The 18,328-nt window shown below is 43.1% G+C and overlaps 1 protein-coding gene across 4 annotated transcripts in view; it reads left to right on the top strand.

The window, feature by feature from the left end:
* Macf1 (microtubule actin crosslinking factor 1) overlaps positions 1-18,328 on the top strand; it is a 312,940-nt gene that overhangs the window by 236,634 nt on the left and 57,978 nt on the right. The window lies entirely within an intron of this gene.

Raw genomic sequence — 18,328 nt, 5'->3', positions numbered from 1 at the left:
ATATTTTTTCACTTGGATCTCCGTTTCCTTGTTCTCGCTTCCATTGCCTCCAAAGCACAAAGAGGCTGTGGAGACTCAGCCTCTTAGATGTCAAGAAGGTGGTGCTGAACGTCTTTTTATTGTGGTTTCTTTGCATTTTTATAGCAAATTAAGGATATGGAAGAAAGTGCTTAAGCCTTGTCTAAGACTCTCCTCGTGATTTCTCGAACTTTTCAAATTAACCGATTTGGTAACTGTATTCATGGTCCTGTTTTTCAAGCTGAGCTGTGAGCCATCTCCTGAAGTGTTAATTTTGCACACAGTTTTAGGGAAACTTTATGGATGTATTATGAAACAATATAAGGTTTTCATGAATTATTGAATGAAACATATTGAGTCAAAGAAATCTCTGACTTGCAACAGTCTATGAATCCTCCCAAGACTCCTCAAGTATAAGTTCCTTTACCTATAGGAGAGTTTGAGAAGCCCTACCTTAATTGCAAAATGTTTAGTCCTTTATCATAGTCAGTTCTTCTGGTACTGAAATTGTGTGAGTCTGAATCAAAATAATAGGTGATCAAATGACTGGACCCCAAAGAGCGGGTTTGCTAGTCAGGTGCTTACATGTTGGGTTTTGGCTCAAGATGCCTATTGTTGCAAATACCCCAAAAGTGCCTCACTTTGCTGGCATACCCTTCATGACACAAGGAATACATTTGGAAATATATATGTAGCACATCATTCTATCACCAATGCTAATTATTCCCACAGATAACATGCTGTCATCAGAATATAAAGTGAGGACATGGTAGCACATGCCTATAATCTCAGGCATTAGGCAGCTTCTACTACAGTCTTCATAGCGAGACCTCGTCTCAAAAGGAGGAAGGGGCTACTGGCACCACAACGGAGTCACACTGACCTGGGAGGTTATAACTTTGCAGACCAGATCCTAGTGTCACCTAAGCAGAAGCCACATTTGGAAATGGTGTAATTTATAGCTATAAAAGATCATCATATTTGAGTAGTTTCTTAGTAGAGAAAATTCAGACCCATAACACATACCTCTGTTTCATTGGTAATGTGGCAAACTTACATTTATCCCTATAGGCTCCAAAATAGTTTTACCTCAACACATCCTAATTTGTGGAAGATTTATTTTAAAAATTTTGTACATATGTAAGTATTGGGCATCCAACTTGCTGAGCAAGTATTCTGAGCTGTGACCCCAGCTTATCCCATTTTCTGAGCAGGGTATTGTGCATACACTTTTCCTAAAGAGTGCAGGTTGACATTAGAAGATATTGTTCTCTTATGGTGATATTTTCAAGGATTCGGGAAATAATATGTAGTAAATATTCCTGAGTCACTATACTCTGAGAGCCTACAAAGTGCGTGTTTGGGGTTTCTCCATATTATACTGGTGAGATTGGCTGTCTATATAGATATACACTGAGGAGAAAAATTTTGATTGGCCCTCTCTGTAGTTATATAGTGAGATAATTTTGAGTTCCCCATCTACCATGATTTAAATATTACATTGTACTTTCAGCATAGATGGGTTCAACGAACTGCAGATTGAAAATATTTTAGAAAAAAACCCAAAGAGTAGAAAATAGCAATATAACAATGAAAAATAAAACAATTTTTAAAGCAATGTAGCATAACAAGTATCTGTATTGCATTAGGTATTATTTAAAGTAGATGAGAAGACACAAATACTACGTCACTTTTTAAAATGGTCTTGAGAGTGTGTGAATTTGGGTATGAATGGGGCTCTGAAGCCACCCTGAAGGACCCTGTATGTACTGTTGCTGTCACTTTTGCAGAACTTGCTGGGTCTGCCTGTAGCCATCTGATCTTCAGTGAGCTAGAAAAGAAAGTGAATAAACCTGTGAGAATTGTTGGTCAGGGATGGTGGCACATGACTATAATTACAGCACATGGGAGCCTGTGGTTGGGAGATCTTGAGTTCAAGGCCAGTCTGGGATATGTAAGACCTTATTTCAAAAGCAAGCAAAAAGCATTAGATACAAATTTTAAAAAGAGCCCCTGGAGGTTATAAGTTGTATTGGATTTGATAAGTCTTTTCCCCCTTGATTTACTGTACTAGTTCTTAACCTTCCTAATGCTGCAACCCCATCCCCTCCCCCCAAGACAGGAATTTCACTGTATAACAGTCCTGGCTGTCTTGAAACTAGCTCTGTAGACCAGGCTGGCCTCAAACTCACAGAGATCCAACTGCCTCAGCCTCTGGAGTGCTGGGATTAAAGGTGTGCACCACCACCATCCAGCTATGCTGCAACCTCTTAATACAGCTCCTCCTGTTGTGGTAACCTCCACCCATAAAGTTATTTTTGTTGATTTTGCTACTATTTTGAATCATAATGTAAATAATCTGCTATTCAAAATATCTGATATGCAACCCCTGTGAAAGGGTCATTTGACCCCAAAGGGGTCTTGACCCTCAGGTTGAGAACCACTGGTTTTGAGAGTTTATGGATTTTAATGGAGCTGGAAAATCCACTGGGCGTTACTGGGCATTCTTGCTTTTATGTGTCTAGCATGTTAATTCCCTCAGAGTTCAGTGGCTGCTTAGCTGTTAGAGCCAGCTTGCGTCATTGTTTTCTAAGAATTACCTTCCTACCACTGAATATTGTGGTTATAAATGCTGGAATCAGTCAGCTGGGTACTGGCAGGGTGTTTATCTACGGGGCGGGGAGGTAGAGGGGGTGTTGACAAGGCCAGCCTAGAAGTGAAGGGAGGATGGTGCTGAAGTGTTTTGTTGAAGTCCTAGGTACTTACTATAAAATGGTCAGTACCCATTCCCTACCACCGCAGGCTGGAGGTCAAGTCAGAATCCTGTTCACGAACTTTCCTAATAGGGAAGTGTTTTTTGCCTCCTCCCAGCAGAGGACTTTGGTCAGGAGGGAGGCTCACTCTCTTGGCTGGGCTCTTGGGAAATGAAAACAATGAGAGAGGGAAACTGTCAGTTGCCCAGCCCTCCAGAAGTTGCATAAAAGTCTTTTGGACCTATTCTAAGGACTGAATCATTCTCATGATGGGAGTAAATGTTGAGTTTCTGGATTAATGTGTTGTAGTTCAGCAATTGACTAATCTTCCCTTGCTCCAGCAGCAAACCAGAGTCATAAAGATTGACTCAGCTTTCAGATGCAAATTATCTTCAATAAGAAAAATCAGATGAAGATAGATATTAAAAGGCATTTTAGCTTAAAATTTTCTTTTTAATAGGATCACACTTAGCACAGACTCTGAGAGAAGATAAGCACCTTGAGGCAGAAACACAGGCCAGCTGTGACCTAGCTAATTCCCCTGGGGATAGCCAAAAAGTCCAGTCTATAGAGAGCCTCAGGCTTCCTTGGGACAGACAGCAGTGCTGATAAACCCAGAGGTTGCACTTAGTCTGTGGGAAATGGTTTTCATGATGTGGAAAAACTAGAAGTTACTGTTCTCGGGGAAGGTTTTCCTTTGGTCACCTGTAGTGACATGTAGACTGGTTGGCTGGCAGGTCTCTCCAGACACCAGCAGAGTCCTTTCCACCCTAAGCAAGGAAAGTCTCAGCCATCTGCATTGAGATTTCATATTCCCCATCTCTTTCCTGTTCTGTGGGAAATAGAAAGGAAGCAGCCTTTCCAGAAACCATCACGGGACCATGTTTTCAGAAAACTGTAAGGAAAAGCTGTTAGCTGATCTCTTCAGGAAATCCCGTTTCTGATTATTGAGGAAAAGGAATTGTGTGTGCCTAACAGGAGATTAATAAGAAAGGAGGGACCTTTGTTTATAACACTGAAACATGAGCCAAAGAATTCCCCTAATGTGACCTTCCTGGGAAGGGGGGGGGACTATTCAGTCTGGTGGTTAACAAGAGGCTTTCCTCAATTAGAAACTGGCTGTAGATTTTGTCAAAAATTGACATCATCCTGAGTTTTAACTTCACCTCTCCTTGCATCCCTGCTCCCCATCCCACTAATGAAGAGTATCTGGAGAACTGTGTGTATGTCGAGTCATTTGGGTTTCATGCCTGTGATTAGTTAGGATAAACTATAGACTTAAGAATCTCTTTAGGGTCTGTTAAATTTCCCACAATTGCTTAATGTCACCTAATGGTACATTTGAGGCATCTACACCAATCAATCATCAGTCTTTTTGTTTTGGTTTTGAGAAAGGATGTCTTGTAACTCAGGCTAACCTTGAATTTCTCATCCCCCTGTCTACCTCTCCTGCTGGGATTACAGGGTCCACACTAAGTTTTATGGAGTGCTAGGGGCAGAACCAGGGCTTTGTGCATGCTGGGCAAGTAGTCCACTGTAGCTGTATATTCGCCTCCACACCTGTAACAGTGACCACGCCTTTTGGACGTGGTTACAGGTATGCATGTGAGCTGTTAAAGGGAAGGATGGGGCTCAGGAGGTCCCTGAAGTAGTGGAGGGCATCTAGGAGGCAGGACTGTGCCTTTGGAGCAGGAAAGCCACCGTTTTCTATGTAAGTTCTTATACCAATAAAACACCATCAGTTATTTTACCGGGTCTGGTAAAGTCATTACTACCCACCAATATCTGGCACCCAACCTACTGAACTGTATCACCAGCCCCCAGACTTTTCCTTTCTCGTTTTTTTTTTTTTTTTTTTTTTGAGGCTGGCCAGCAGGATGCAAGTGTAGCAGCCAGCTCACTAGCACTGTTCTCTCCTAATTTAGTTGTTCTCAATCTCCCTAATGTTGCGACCCTTTAATATAGTTCTTTATGTTGTGGTGACCCCCCCACAACCATAAATTTATTTCGTTGCTACTGTGTAACTGTAATGTAAATGTCTGATATGTGATCTCAAAGAGGTCACAACTCACAAGTTGAGAACCACTATCCTAACTCAAGCTAAGCAGAGTTGAGGGTCAGTGATATTTGCAGCTTCTGTCTGACAAAGGCTATCAACCTTCTAGCAAACCAGAGCAAAGAGCTCTTCAGTCACAGTCCTTTGACATCTCCCCCCTCGTGGTAAACAAGCTTAGACAGCCTCTTATGTGCACAAATGAAAGTTTTTAGACAATGGGGTCCAGCATGGTGCTAAGATTGCCAATTTGCAGATGTTTGTCCATTCCTTTCTCCATAGAACGAAGGTATTACCAGCCTGCCCAAGGTTTGCTAGTTGGTACAGCTGCCTGAGAATGAATCACTAGACGATAAAGCAAATGAGGTCAGCATTATCTACCTGCCTTGGGAGAGAGGGGAAATGAAAGCAGGGAAAACCTGTCTGTCACTGGAGGGTTGGACACTCCCTTCAAAGCTGCCAACAGGAAGCAGACTCCACCCTCTCGCTGCCTCCTCCCTTACCTAGTGCTAATTGAACCTTGGCCTGTTTTGAGTTTTTTGTTTTGTTTTATTTTTCTTAATGTCTTTTTCAAACAAGGATACTGCTGTGCTACTCCAATGGCAACTGGGGTCCAAGGAAGAAAATACCCAAAAAGTGGTTCTTACCTTCAGTTTGTAAACATTTGAAGCCGGGTTGTTGTTGTGGGGGGCTAGCTGTCTTGCTCATTGAAGAGTGCTGAGTAGCATCTCTGTATGTACTAGCAATAGTAACTTCCCAGTTGTAAGAACCTGATATTCCCAGAGGCCCCCTGGAAAGCAGAGCTGCTCTCTTTAGAACTTCTGCTCTGGGAGAACATTGCCTCAGTTGGATCGGGTACTATCTGATTAAGGTAAATATTTGTATTGCAGGCAACCTCCTGGTAATCTGATTATGAGTGTGTGTTAGCAACGCTAGGTCAGCCTACCTTTAGACCAGCTCTGGAGCCTTTGTTTTCTGTGGTGATAATCTATGGTTGAAAATCTCCTAGACACTTTCTCTGGCGTGTGAGATTTATATGCAGTTGTTGGTGATTATTTAGCTGATGATGCATTTCCAAAGAGAAGAGGAGCTTCCTTGGAGGAAATGCTCCAGGGCGCTTCCTTGCCTTGTGCCTTTAAGGGGAGATTACAGTATGTCAGTTGTTCTCTGGAGCTAACCCAAAGTTTGGCTGCTGGTATTTATAACCCTATGTGACCACCCTCCACCCCCTCACCCCCAGAATTCCAACACACTTAATAATCCTCTTCACCACCACTACCAACGAATGGGGAGGAAGCAAAGGAACTTTCTGTGATATGTCAAACCCTTTCACAGACTTGCAGAACTAGACAAGTTTATTGCTACATCTAGGAATGGGTGCAAGTGGTCTCAGCCTTAGCCTTCCCTAAAAATAAATAAAATAAAAAAACTGGAGCCAGATTCAGTAGTGTGTGCCTGTAGTCTTGGCTGCTGAGGAGGCTGAGACAGGTGAGTTCCTTGAGGCCAGGATTTTGAGGTCAGCTTGGACAACATAGGAAGACCTGGGCACTTTGAAGCTAGATGACTAGTGCACAAACTTTGGGGGACATAGAACATCTCTGACGTGACAGTTGGTACAGTTGTCCGTTTTGCCAACAAAAAAAGTTAGTTCCACAGGCAGTCCAGTCAGGTCACTGCCCAAAGGCATCGATGCCCAAAAGGACTTCCTCCTGCCAAATGGATATTTCCCAAGTCTCGGCTGTCCTAATTGGAAAAAAACCTAGCTGTGAGAAGAATGTGTTTCCTCTTACCTTCTGTAAAGTATCGACACAATCATTCCTTTTCAAATGAGGTTCTCATTTTAGCTGTACAGGATCAGTGGGACACACTCCGTGGCCCTCACAAGTTTTTCCTGCTGCCAGCACTGAACAAAAGAACAGTGCTTCAGCCGGGCGTTGGTGGCACATGCCTTTAATCCCAGTACTCTGGAGGCAGAGGCAGGAGGATCTCTGTGAGTTCGAGGTCTACAGAGCCAGTTCAGGATAGGCTCCAAAGCCACAGAGAAACCCTGTCTCAAAAAACAAAAAAAGAAAAAAAGGACAGTATTTCTTGAAGTTCAGAGGCTTTTCAGTCCATCCTTACTTGCCCTGTTCCGGCACTTAGAGGGTAGTGGGGTCTTAGTCTGTAGTTAACAGTGGGAACTGGCACAAAGAACCACTGTGGCAATAGTGTAAGTGCAACAAGAGAGTCTAAATGAGTTCTCATAACTCTTCTGTAAAGTTAAAATCTCAGCTTGCAGATAAGAAAACTTAGATTCACTGAGCAGTGCACACTTTTGATCCCAGCACTCAGGAGGCAGAGGCAGGTGGGTCTCTGTGAGTTCAAGGACATCCAGGACTACACAGAGAAGCCCTCTTGGGGTAGGGAGGATCGAAGTTTAATATTTAAAAAACAAGCTTGCTTAAGCATGGAGCCGGAGGGATGCTCAGTAGTTAAGCACTTTGTGTTCTTCAGAGGACAAGTTCAGCTCCCAGCACCCACATTGCTCACAGCCACCAACTCCACCAGGTCCAGGGGATCCTCCGGCTTCTGAGAGTTTGTACTCACGTGTACAAACCCATGCAGGAACACACAGACATATACATATAATCTCTAAAAAAATATCTTTGGGAGACATTTAGCAATGCCCAAGAGACAGTGTTCTGTCTCTCCCTCTCCTTCTCCCCACCCCCATCTGTGTAATCCTGGCTGGCTCCGAACTCACAGGCATATACCTGAGTCTCCTGAGTGCTGTCATTAATGGGGAGGCTGCTAATGGTGTCTAGTGATTGTTGCTGGATATGCTAAAATACATAAGATAGTCCCCCACAATAAAAAAGTTACTCAATCCACGTTTAGAAAGATAAAAGGGATTGAGTGTTGTTGTTGTTTAACCTTCAGACTCCATGAACACTGCATAGAAAAGCTTCTGTGGCTTTCCTCGACTTTAAAAAAAAATTAGTTAAGAAATAGGGTTGCTTCCTGGGATAACTTCTACAGTCAGAATCTTTGTGAACTTATTTGACTCAGTGGCTGAAGAATTCTCAGGGCTTTACCAGTCCCCACCCCACCCTGCCACAAAGTTCCTGCTGTGGACATCATCAGCTGTGTATCTCAAGCTACTTCCTGTAGGGTGTGTTGTGGAATGGCATCAGCCCCTGCACCAGATGGGAGTGCTGATCTCAGTGTCATTTTATCAGACGCTAGTTGGAACAAAGGATTCCCTGTTAGGTGCAGTTGGACAGTCAGTGTGTATGCACATGGCTCCCATGGAAAAGGGAGATGTAAATTATTCTGTAGCCTTCTAAATGTGGGTTTCCAAGGTGGATTTCCTGAACTTCTGACTTCTCCCTTGTTTTGGTATCGCTTGTTCTCCCAGATCAGTGCATGAGCCACCAACCTGATGAACTTGGTGGTGGCAGCCTTCGAACTGATCTCGTTTTTTTGTCCCATGCTTTTTCTTCAGTCTTTGACTTGGTTACAACTGTGTTTCCAGTCCTGTTTCTGATATAGTTAGGCCTGCACTCCAGTAATTTACCCTAGTCATACCTAATACATTTGGACTTTTGTATTTCTGCTCTTAATTTTGAAGGCACAGCTCAAGTCCTATCTTATTACAAAGCATTTCTGACCCCCTCCAACCTACTACTCCTCCTGATCATTTAAATAACTTAACTCACTTTATTTAACTTATTTGATCCATCTCTTTTTTCAACAAATCTATTTTTGTGCCTTTCACTTAAAGACAACTGAATATTTAATTGATTAGGTGAATGTTCTTTCTTTTTTATAAGCCACACAAGCTCTAGGACTCAAAAAAGGCATCTGGGCATGGTGGCACACACCTGTAAAACCCTGCACTCAGGACTCTGAGGAAGGAGAATTGTGAGCTTTTGGCCAGCCTATGTCTCAAAACATACACACAACCAAAACACTGTTTACTCTATAAGACTTGAGGTATATCCTTATAGTCCTTTTTCCTCAACCTTCCATCTTCTCCCAGGTTCCCTTCCTTCTCTGCTGGATAGCATATGTTAAGGTCCCTTGATCTCTCATTTCAGTATTAACAAAAGAGCAAAAAGAAAAAAAAAATGCTATTCCACATACACTTCAAGAAAGCCCGATTCTGAAAGAGCCTTGTGTAGTTACTTATTACTTTACAATCACTATAATTAATTGCCAATTAAAGCAACTCTTCATAGTTCATTTAGCCCTATATAATGGGGTTGTAAGGGAGTAGAATCCAAGCTCAAGTCAGAAAATTTGAGGGAAGGGGGAAAATATCAAAGATCAAGTCAGAAAGTTGCAACTTTAAATCCTAACTGATATCATTTACAAGCTGAGTAACCTTGAAGAAAATTACTTTGGCACTTGGGAGGCAGAGGCAGGCTGATCCTTATAAATTCAAGGCCAAGCCTGGCATACAAAGAGAGTTTCAGGACAGCCAGGGCTACATAAAAAAAGACCCTATCTTTAAAAAAAAAAAAAAAAAAAAAAAAAAACTTTATCCAGATATACATTGTAAAAGATCTTACTAGGTAGCACTAGCTTTCTTAGAACTCACTAAGTAAACCAGCCTACCTTCAACCCAAAATCTGCTTACCTCTGCTTCCCTGGTACTAGGAGGAAATGCATATACTACTACAACTGCCTCTTTCCTCTCCTCCTTTTAAATGCCATGTATTTTGTGTGGTTGTATGTGGATGTACATGTATATAGCACTTGTGTGGAGGTCAGAGGATGAGTTTAGCAATTAGTTTCTCTCCTTCCACCATGTTGGTCTTGGGAGTCAAATTCATAATTCATATTCTAATCCTGAGCCTTCTTCCAGCCCCCACTTTTCCTTTCATTCATCTCCCAGGCTGACCTTGAAACTCACAGCAATCCTTCATCTGGGGACTGGAATTACAGGCATGAGCCACTATGCCAAGAAGTTGTTCAGGGGCTGAGGGCTTGGCTTAGTTACTTGCCTAGCATACATGAAGCCTTAGGTTCAAACCCCTAGCAGTGCCTAAACTGGACCTAGTGACACATAGTTGTAATCTTAAGACTTGGGAGGTAGAGGCAAGAGGATGAGAAGTTTAGGGGCATCATAGGGAGCAGAGTTCAAGGTGAGCCTGGGCTACATTAAAATTAAAAAACAAAAACAAACAACTGCTTTAGGTCTCAAAATGGTCATTCTCTAGATTTGATATAAGGCCAAGCATTAGATTAGATTAAGCTTTTTTTTCTTTAAAATATAAAAATAAAAATAAGATATTATGAGGACAGGCATGGTGGGACGTGTTTAATCCCAGCTCTCAGGCAGCAGCAGAGGCAGAAAGATCCTGTGAGTCTGAGGTCAGCTGGGACAGATTGCAACTTCCAGGCTAGGCCAGGCTACATAGTGAGATCTTGTCTCAAAAACCAAACCAAAAAATGAAATAACACCCCCCTCTCCAGCAATTATCAAGGTAAAGAAAACTTAGTCCTTTGAGTTTGCTGGGCACTAGCCACTCAGTTGCTCATCAGATCAGCTTTAATGATCTTAGAGTCCTTGGCCTAATTAACTTCAGCTTTCATCATACTCCACATCATCTTCCTCCATTGCCATACAGTGGCAACTACTAAGTCAGCATCTTTATGAGACAGGTCTTAATATTAATCAGTCCTTAATTAAAACATCAAAGCATAAAAAGAAAAAACATCAACTTTGTTCCAGAGACAACTGGCTTTTAAAAAGGTAGAATTCATCTCTCTGCAGTGTCAATCAGACTGAGATATTTTACCAGTCTTTATGGCTTCAGTAAATACAGGTTTCTAATTTGTGTGTTTATATGATCCAAAGGAAAACTATGAGAATTTCAGGCAACTGAAGGTTTATCCTACTTGACTTTATGATCTATCATTCAAGTGACCATTTAGGATGTGTAATTTTACAGTAAATCCCCCAAAAGTAAGCTTTTTTTTTTTTTTTTTAACTTTTTTTCTTTCTTTTTACGGAGAGAGGAGGTGGAGGGAAGGATGGTGAGGGAATGGAGGGGCAGGCAGGCAACTGTGGAGGTCAAACAACCTATGAGAGTTGGTTCTTTCTTTCTAACCTGTGGGTTTCAGAAATTGTGCTGAAGTCATCAGGCTTGGTGAAAAGCACCTTTATCCACTGAGTCTTCTGATCAGCCTCTTAGTCTAGTTCTTTAACTTCAAACCTAAGTTATTTATTTGTTCATTTGTAATCCATGAGTAGCGGCTAGAGATATATCTCATGGGTATCATACTTGCCTAGCATGCACAAGGCCCTAAGTATGATTCACACAAAAAATATTAAAGAAATGTCTTACAAAAATGCCTGTATTGCTTGTTCTATCTTATTTTCTCATATTTGAGAGAGGACACCAGCAATAAGATTGTTTAGTGATTCAACCCAGAAAAGCAACTTTGTGATAGTCGTGCCACCTTAAAACTAAAAAAAAGACTATTTAGTCCCAGGGAAAGCCTATACCATGATGCTCTCAGCAAAGCCTCCCTTGAACTTCCAAGTCAAGGCCTCCACCTCATGTTTTCATAGCACTGTTTGCTTTTCTTTCAGAGTCCTTATACAATTAAAATGAGTGTCTGTCTCAGCTACTAGGATGAAGATGCCTGACCTGACCATGTCTCATTAAGATACCTCAGTTCCTAGCATAGTCTGGGGTACATAATAGGTTATGAGAAATATTTATTGAACAAATAAAAAGAATAAAAAATACAACTTTGATCCAGGGGTCATGAGACTAGTTATGTGTAAGGTCCTGCTTCAAACCTCAGCTTTCTTTAAAAAGAAAAGAAAATTAATACAACCTCAAGGGGGGGGGGACTAGAGAGATAGCTGAGCACTTAAGATCACTTCTTGTTCTTTCAGAAGACCCTGGTCCTGTTCCCAGCACCCATGTGGTAGCTCACGTTCCTGATCAGTTCCAGGTGATCTGATGTCTTCTTCTGATTTCCACAGACTCCAGGCATGCACACATACAACAAGACAATTATACACATAAATATTTTTTTAAGAACATAACTTCAATAGTACAGGGGGAGGAGACAAAGGCCTGCCTGGAAAAGAGGCATTGTAATACCCTGCTTTGGGAGCCAAAAGAAAAAAATCTCCAAGGATGGCAAATACTTCCTTCCACACACCTATTATCCTTAACCTCTATTGTCTGACTCAGCACCCATCACCCCTGAGACTAATTCCCTAGAAATATTCATTGACTTTTACTTGACTAATCTGATGAAATTGTCTAATTCATTGTCCTCTTTCCTAAATACTTGGTTTTAGGGTCTGCAGAGATGGCTTAGTCACTAAAAGAACCTGCCACACAAGCATAAGAATTTGAGTTTTGTAGTGAAATAGTCCTTCTGTGGCACTGACCACGCCCATTGGGGGTGGAGCCATGGGCGGAAGTGACCTGTGGAAGGAGGTCGGAGGGGGCCAGGAAAGGCCTCTCTTTCTGGCGTGACTGGACAGGAGAGGATCGGGTTGAATTTCCTGGTGTTCATCTGTCTAGGTTGTAAGTTATTTCTCCCTGAATAAACATCTATTCGGCCTATTTGTTTATCCTGATCCTTATTTACCGCAATAGAGTTTAGATCCCCAAAACTCACATTAAAGAAGTCAGACATAGTGGCATGCATCTATAAGCCCAAAGATGAGGTGGGGGTAAAGAGTACTCAGAGACAAGTGAAGCGCCTGCCAGTCTACCCTGATGGCAGATCATAATTCCAGGGTTAAGGAGAGGCCCTGTCTCAAAAAATAAGATAGAATGAAATAGAGGAAGACATTGTCCTCTGGCCTACACACATCCACACAAACACTTCAGCTTGAGGCTGGCCTCAAACTCTTGGAGGTCTTGCCTCACTCTCATGAGTTCTCAGATTACAGCCCCACACTATATCTCTGCCCCAAAGTGGAGTCTCCTATATGAGGGACCATTCTAAACCAGCTCCGCATGAATTGCCTTCTTCCCCGTACTGCTTTGTAAGTTTTACCATGCCCTTGGTAACCACAGAGTAATATATAAAGTTATCTTTATTTTTCTCTCTAGCCTCTACTTTCTACTGAATTAGAGAGTCCAAATCTGTCTCTTCATTTTTTTTCAGTCTCTTACTTCATTTGTACTAGCTTTGGTTTTTTTTTTTTTTTTTTTTTTTTTTTTTTTTTTTAAACAAGTATATTTGCCATCTTAAGGTTCAAAAGTTAAGATATCAGCTGAATGAGTTCTGTGTCCCATAAGTTTCTGTTTTCTTTCTTATTCTATAGCCCATCCTAGCCTCAAATTATGTTACTCCTCTCTCAGCCATGAGCTACCCCACCTGATTTGCAGTTAGCTAAATCTTGTGGTAATGCTTTTCTGAATAAAGCATATATGCCCTTGGCACAGGCTTTCCATTCTGACATTTTTTTTCTTTCCACACAGCCTCTACTTAAAACATGCTGAATTAAAATTTACTTCTTTGGGAACTTTATTTTTTTCTGTGCATGGTGGGGCATACTATAATCCCACTTGAAGATGAAGCAGAAAGATAGTCAACAGATAGAAGCAGCCTAGGGTTATTTAGTAAACACCTGTTTTAAGAAGAAAATGGTCCAGAGATGGTAGCACACTCCTTTAATCCCAGTGCTCAGGTGAAAGAGGCAGGCAGATCTCTGTGAGTTCAAGGCCAGCCTGATATACAGAGCTAGTTCTTCGAAATAGGGTTTCTCTATGTAACAGTCCCTAGCTGTCCTGGCTTATACAGAGCTAGTTCTAAGACAGCCAGAGCCTCACAGAGAAACCCTGTCTCTTCAAAGACAAACCAATAAAACAGATATTGCTATCCTATCTCTAACTCTTCACTTGAAATACTTGTTTTTATCGTTTCTGTGTATCCAAATCCCAATTTGGTGAACTAAGGGTGTAGTTCAGTTATTAAAATGCTTGTCTAGCATGCACAAGGCTCTGGGCTTCATCCCTATTACCACATAAACCAGGGAAAGCGGTGTAGATTTAAGTTCAGCACACTCAAGAAGTGAAGGCAAGAGGATCAGAAATTGAAAGTCATTCTTGCCTACATAAACAAGCCTGAACTACATAAGACCCTGCCTGTAAATAAATAATAAATACCCTAATACCTATAAATAGACAATAAATATCCTACTGAACAAATGTTCCATGAAGCCTTCTCTGATTTCTCTTGCTTCCTGTCTCCTACCTTCTGCCAGGTCTTTCTAACTTATAAACCTCCCCATTTTTGTTGCCATCTCTTTCTTGGTAACTGTCAATCTAAACGAGGAATCAATACACTGTCTTTTGGACACTTTACAAGAAACAAAGGGCTTTCAGGGGTTATGGGAGTTCCTGTAGAGTGTGTGGAAAGTTTTCTTAAGCGTTCAGAAATACGCAAGAACTCAAATACATTCAAAACCATTGGTTCTCCATTTAAGACAAGAAAAAAATGCCACACCATATTCTGTTGATCTCTACCACACATAGTGTGCTATCTTTATAATAACAAAAACACAAAGCCTGGTAGTTACTGACGCCCAGTGGGTACAGACTTAATACTGTGGAGTTTCCTTCTTGCTTCTGAATATTGATTATGAAGGGTAGATATGCTATGATGAAAGGTATTTTGCAGATTTAAAATTCCCAAGATCCAACAAGTCCCCTACATCCACTTCTGTTCAGTGAGTCCTCAGAGAGAGAGAGAGAGAGAGAGAACTCCATCCATAAATTGGAAGACAGAAGGAAGAAACTAGAAGGATCAACATTGTTCTTTCTTCTAGGTTCACCGAAGGAAAATGTAACACCAAATTCTGTTCTAAGAATTGCAAAATGTGTAGGGGATTCTTTGAGCTCTGTAATCAACTAACGGAAAGCTAATTTGAAATGTGGCTTGAACACATCCATTTGTGGTCTCAGGGTAGGGAAAGCATCAGAAGAGATATTCTGGAGCTCTCTGTATTTCTTTCTCCCTCAAAAGTTTAGCCGGGCATATGTACAGATGCTTTTTGTGTTAGAGCTATCAGGCAACGAGAGGGTGAAAACTGAATCAGGTATTCATTTCAGTCAGATGGCTACTGGCAGAATTCCACATACCAAAACTAAAGAGAAACTCATGAACAGATTAAAAAAAAAAAAAAAAAAAGACATAAAGGAAAGAGGCCTTGCTTGTGTTTTATCTTCTTGCTTCTAACAGATACCAGTGATAAAAAGGAGCAAAATTAGAGGCTTCTTGGTAGTTGTTTTTTCTTTTTCTTTTCTTTTTCTTTTTTTTAATAGGAATGGGACAATTGGATTGGGTGAGGTGTGTGCGTGTGTGTGTGTGTGTGTGTGTGTGTGTGTGTGTGTGTGTGTGTGTGTGTACTCACTGAAGATTAGCATGGATGCAAACTCAGAGAGTTCTGCTTCCTGAATGGGAGGACAGGAGTTAAAGGCACATACCATCATGCCCTGTGGAATCTTCTAGAGGCTCTGTTTAAACTTTTAGGAAGTCTCTGTAGTATTTTAACACTTTAAAGTATAACAAAAATTGATATGTAATCTGTCTGACCCTCAGTTGCTAGATTGTTACATTTATTTATCTGAGCTTTGATGAGGAGAGTAAAACAAGGTAGATAGGTATGGGGAGGGGTTAATTAGGAAAAGACTGGCTTGATTGGCACCTGACTTGGTGAGGAAACAGGAAAGGAATTTCTGGCTGTGAAAGCTGTGATTCCACATCGAGATCATTCTTTATAATAGGATAACCACCCACCCTTAAGTTCAGAGCCAGAATTCCTCAGATTCTTCTAACCAGTGGGGCCCTAACATGCTATAGTCTGTTATGATATCTCAATACTCAGTGAGTGTATTTGGCTAGGAAGACTTTGCTAGTGAAATTAATCCTGTCCTCTTTGGGGTTTTCTAGTTGTATTGAATAATTACAACAAAATAAAAATCTTAATTCCATGAATTGTAAAGAATCAGGTCTGTGAGCTGATCTGCCCTTTGGGTCACAGTGTCCCAGGGATTCAAAGCACGTTAAGGCTCATCCAGAACAAACTAAGATTTGTGAAAGTTTCCTGAAATTGCACATGACTGCTTAGATTTCTGCTCATACTCCTTTAGGATCAGGAAACTCCCCCCCCCCCCCAGGAGACACCTTATTCTTTGAATAACTGTGAGAAAACTGATGGTTTGAAATCTGCCCTTGGATCTCAGTGTGCCAGTTTAAGGAGACATTCAGAACAAATTTGCTTCCTCCCACGTCCCAGTTCCTCAGATTCTTAATGTTGCTCATATTCCCCTGGAGCTTGCTCTAGATCAAGTATCTTGATTCTTTTCATTCTGTGTTTATAGAAGAGTGTTCTAGTGTCTTGCACTATTAGACCAGGGGGCTACAGGATCCTAGACAGCTCTATTAAAAGTTGTAAATTTAAGGAATGGTGTATCTTGAATAAGACAATACAATCTAGAACATTCCAGCACTGCCTTCTGCTTACAGATGGAAAGAGTCCTTGTACTTGAGTGGGTAGAATTGATCAGCTTCCTTTGAAGAAATGAAATGTGAAACATTTTGCCAGGCAATGTTTTCTTTTACTTGCCTAGTCTGATCATGGGCTTCAGCCTGTACCTCATTTTTGCCAAGGAAGTTTCTGGCTCCTCAAATAAGCCTAAGGCTTAAACTCCAGGCTTCACCGCTGGATCTCCACACACCAATGACTGGTTTTATTTACAGGGGCCAACAGGAAGGTGAACATTCTTTGTTCCTTTATGAAATCGTGGAGGGGGGCGGGGACATCACAAAGGAGTAAAGTGTTGCACCTCTGGCAGGCAGTCTTCTGGGTTGTTTTTTGTACTTTATTTAACGGTCAATAGGTAGTTTTTCTAAAAGTCAAAACCCGGTGTTGTAGGATTGTATAACTTGTCTTTAATATTTTTTTTTTTGAGAGTTGAAAATGAACTCATACTTTTCATCAAAGCCCTAAGGAGGCTCAGGTTTCCTCGGACGTGTACAGTAATAAATAAAAGCAGTCCAGGTGTTGCAAGTGTCCCCCAACCCGAAACCTATTTTCCGGTCATTAAGACCACTGAAGTCTGGGTAGAGAAATCCGGGTGGTGCAGTGGGCCAAGATCTAACATACTTGAGAAGGGAAACTGCCTAGAGTTTATCCAATAACTTGGTTTCTAAGTCTAACTTCATTCCTTGGGATACCAAGAAAAGACTGTGTTTAAGACTTGACTGTTCTTTGGTCAGCTCCAGAGGTGACATTGGAAAAATACAGGAACAACCTTTGGCAGCAGAGCTGGAGCCTAGGGTAGTGCAGGCCGCCCACCCCAGCCGGAGCGTCCCTACAGGCAGATGGGGCCCCGAGTGGCCCTAGCCACAACCGGCTGGCGGTGGAGGAGGCGGGGGTGCCCCTTCTGGGTTCGCCCTTGGACTGGGCTCGGATCCCGCGGGTTGGAAAGAAACGGAGGAGGGGGAGAGCGGGGCAGCGCTAGGAGGGCGGGGCTTTCCTTTGTCAGGGGATTTGACCAGGACTGCTCCTCTCTGCTCACCCTCGCGGCCAAGGATTCTTCTACGCCCGCCGGTGTGGAGGGAGTGAGCTGCGGGGTGGGGGTGAGGGATGTTCTGGGGTCCCTCGCCTCTACCCCGAGAAGCCCCTCCCTCGGCGTCTGAGCCTCCAATCCTTGCCTCCTCCCCTCCCGGCGGGGCTCCCTGTTGGCCCCGCCCCCGTCCTCCTCCCTTGCTGTCCGCGCTGTGCGCTTCCAAGGGGGCTGCCCGGGCGGGGCGGTGGCAGTGGCGGCGCTGGAAGGGGGAGGAGAGCCGCCCGCCACCCGAGCAGTTCCAGCCAGCGGCGGGTGAGCGGGCCGCACGGCGTGAGAGAGGCGGGCTCGCCCCCCTCGTGTGGCCGGAGCGAAGCCTTTTGTTCCCAGCCAGAAGTTTGCATGCCGGGACCGTGACAGCTGCGGGCGGGGAGGACGGCCGCAGGGCGGGCGGCGTGGTGGAGAAAGAGGCGACTGCTTGTCATGCAGCCCACGAAGAGGCTGCTGGGGGTCCGGGATTTGCGGCGGCCTGGGAAGCGGCGCCCACAGGACATGGGACTCCGCTGCCCGAGGGACAAACTAACTTCCTGAGTGCGAGACCGGAGGCCAGCGCGTCCGGGAGCCACCTGCAAGGCTGCGGTGAGGCGACCCTGACCCTCCGGGCACGAGGCATGGCGCGGGTTCGCGGGCGGTGCTGAGTGAATCCTTTAGACAGCCTCTTGGCCGCAGCCGCAGCCTGCCCGCCTTCTGAAAGGCCCAGCGAGGCCTCTGCTCGCCTTGTTTTGCGGCCACGATACAGTGTTGGCTTGGAAGCCACAACAATGCCATGATGTTTTGGAGACAGGAAGCCCCAAACTGGCCCCGAATGAAGGACTTCCTGTGTTTAAAGTTGCTGGAATATCCGCTGGCCAGCCCTGTTCAAATGCAAACACCCGAACTAGAGAGGACGAATGGCTAATTCAGAC

This window comes from Phodopus roborovskii, unplaced genomic scaffold (assembly GCF_943737965.1).
Source record: "Phodopus roborovskii unplaced genomic scaffold, PHOROB, whole genome shotgun sequence".
Classification (NCBI taxonomy): domain Eukaryota; kingdom Metazoa; phylum Chordata; class Mammalia; order Rodentia; family Cricetidae; genus Phodopus; species Phodopus roborovskii.
Note: the sequence above shows the minus strand (reverse complement) of the source record. Positions and strands in the feature narration are given on the sequence as shown.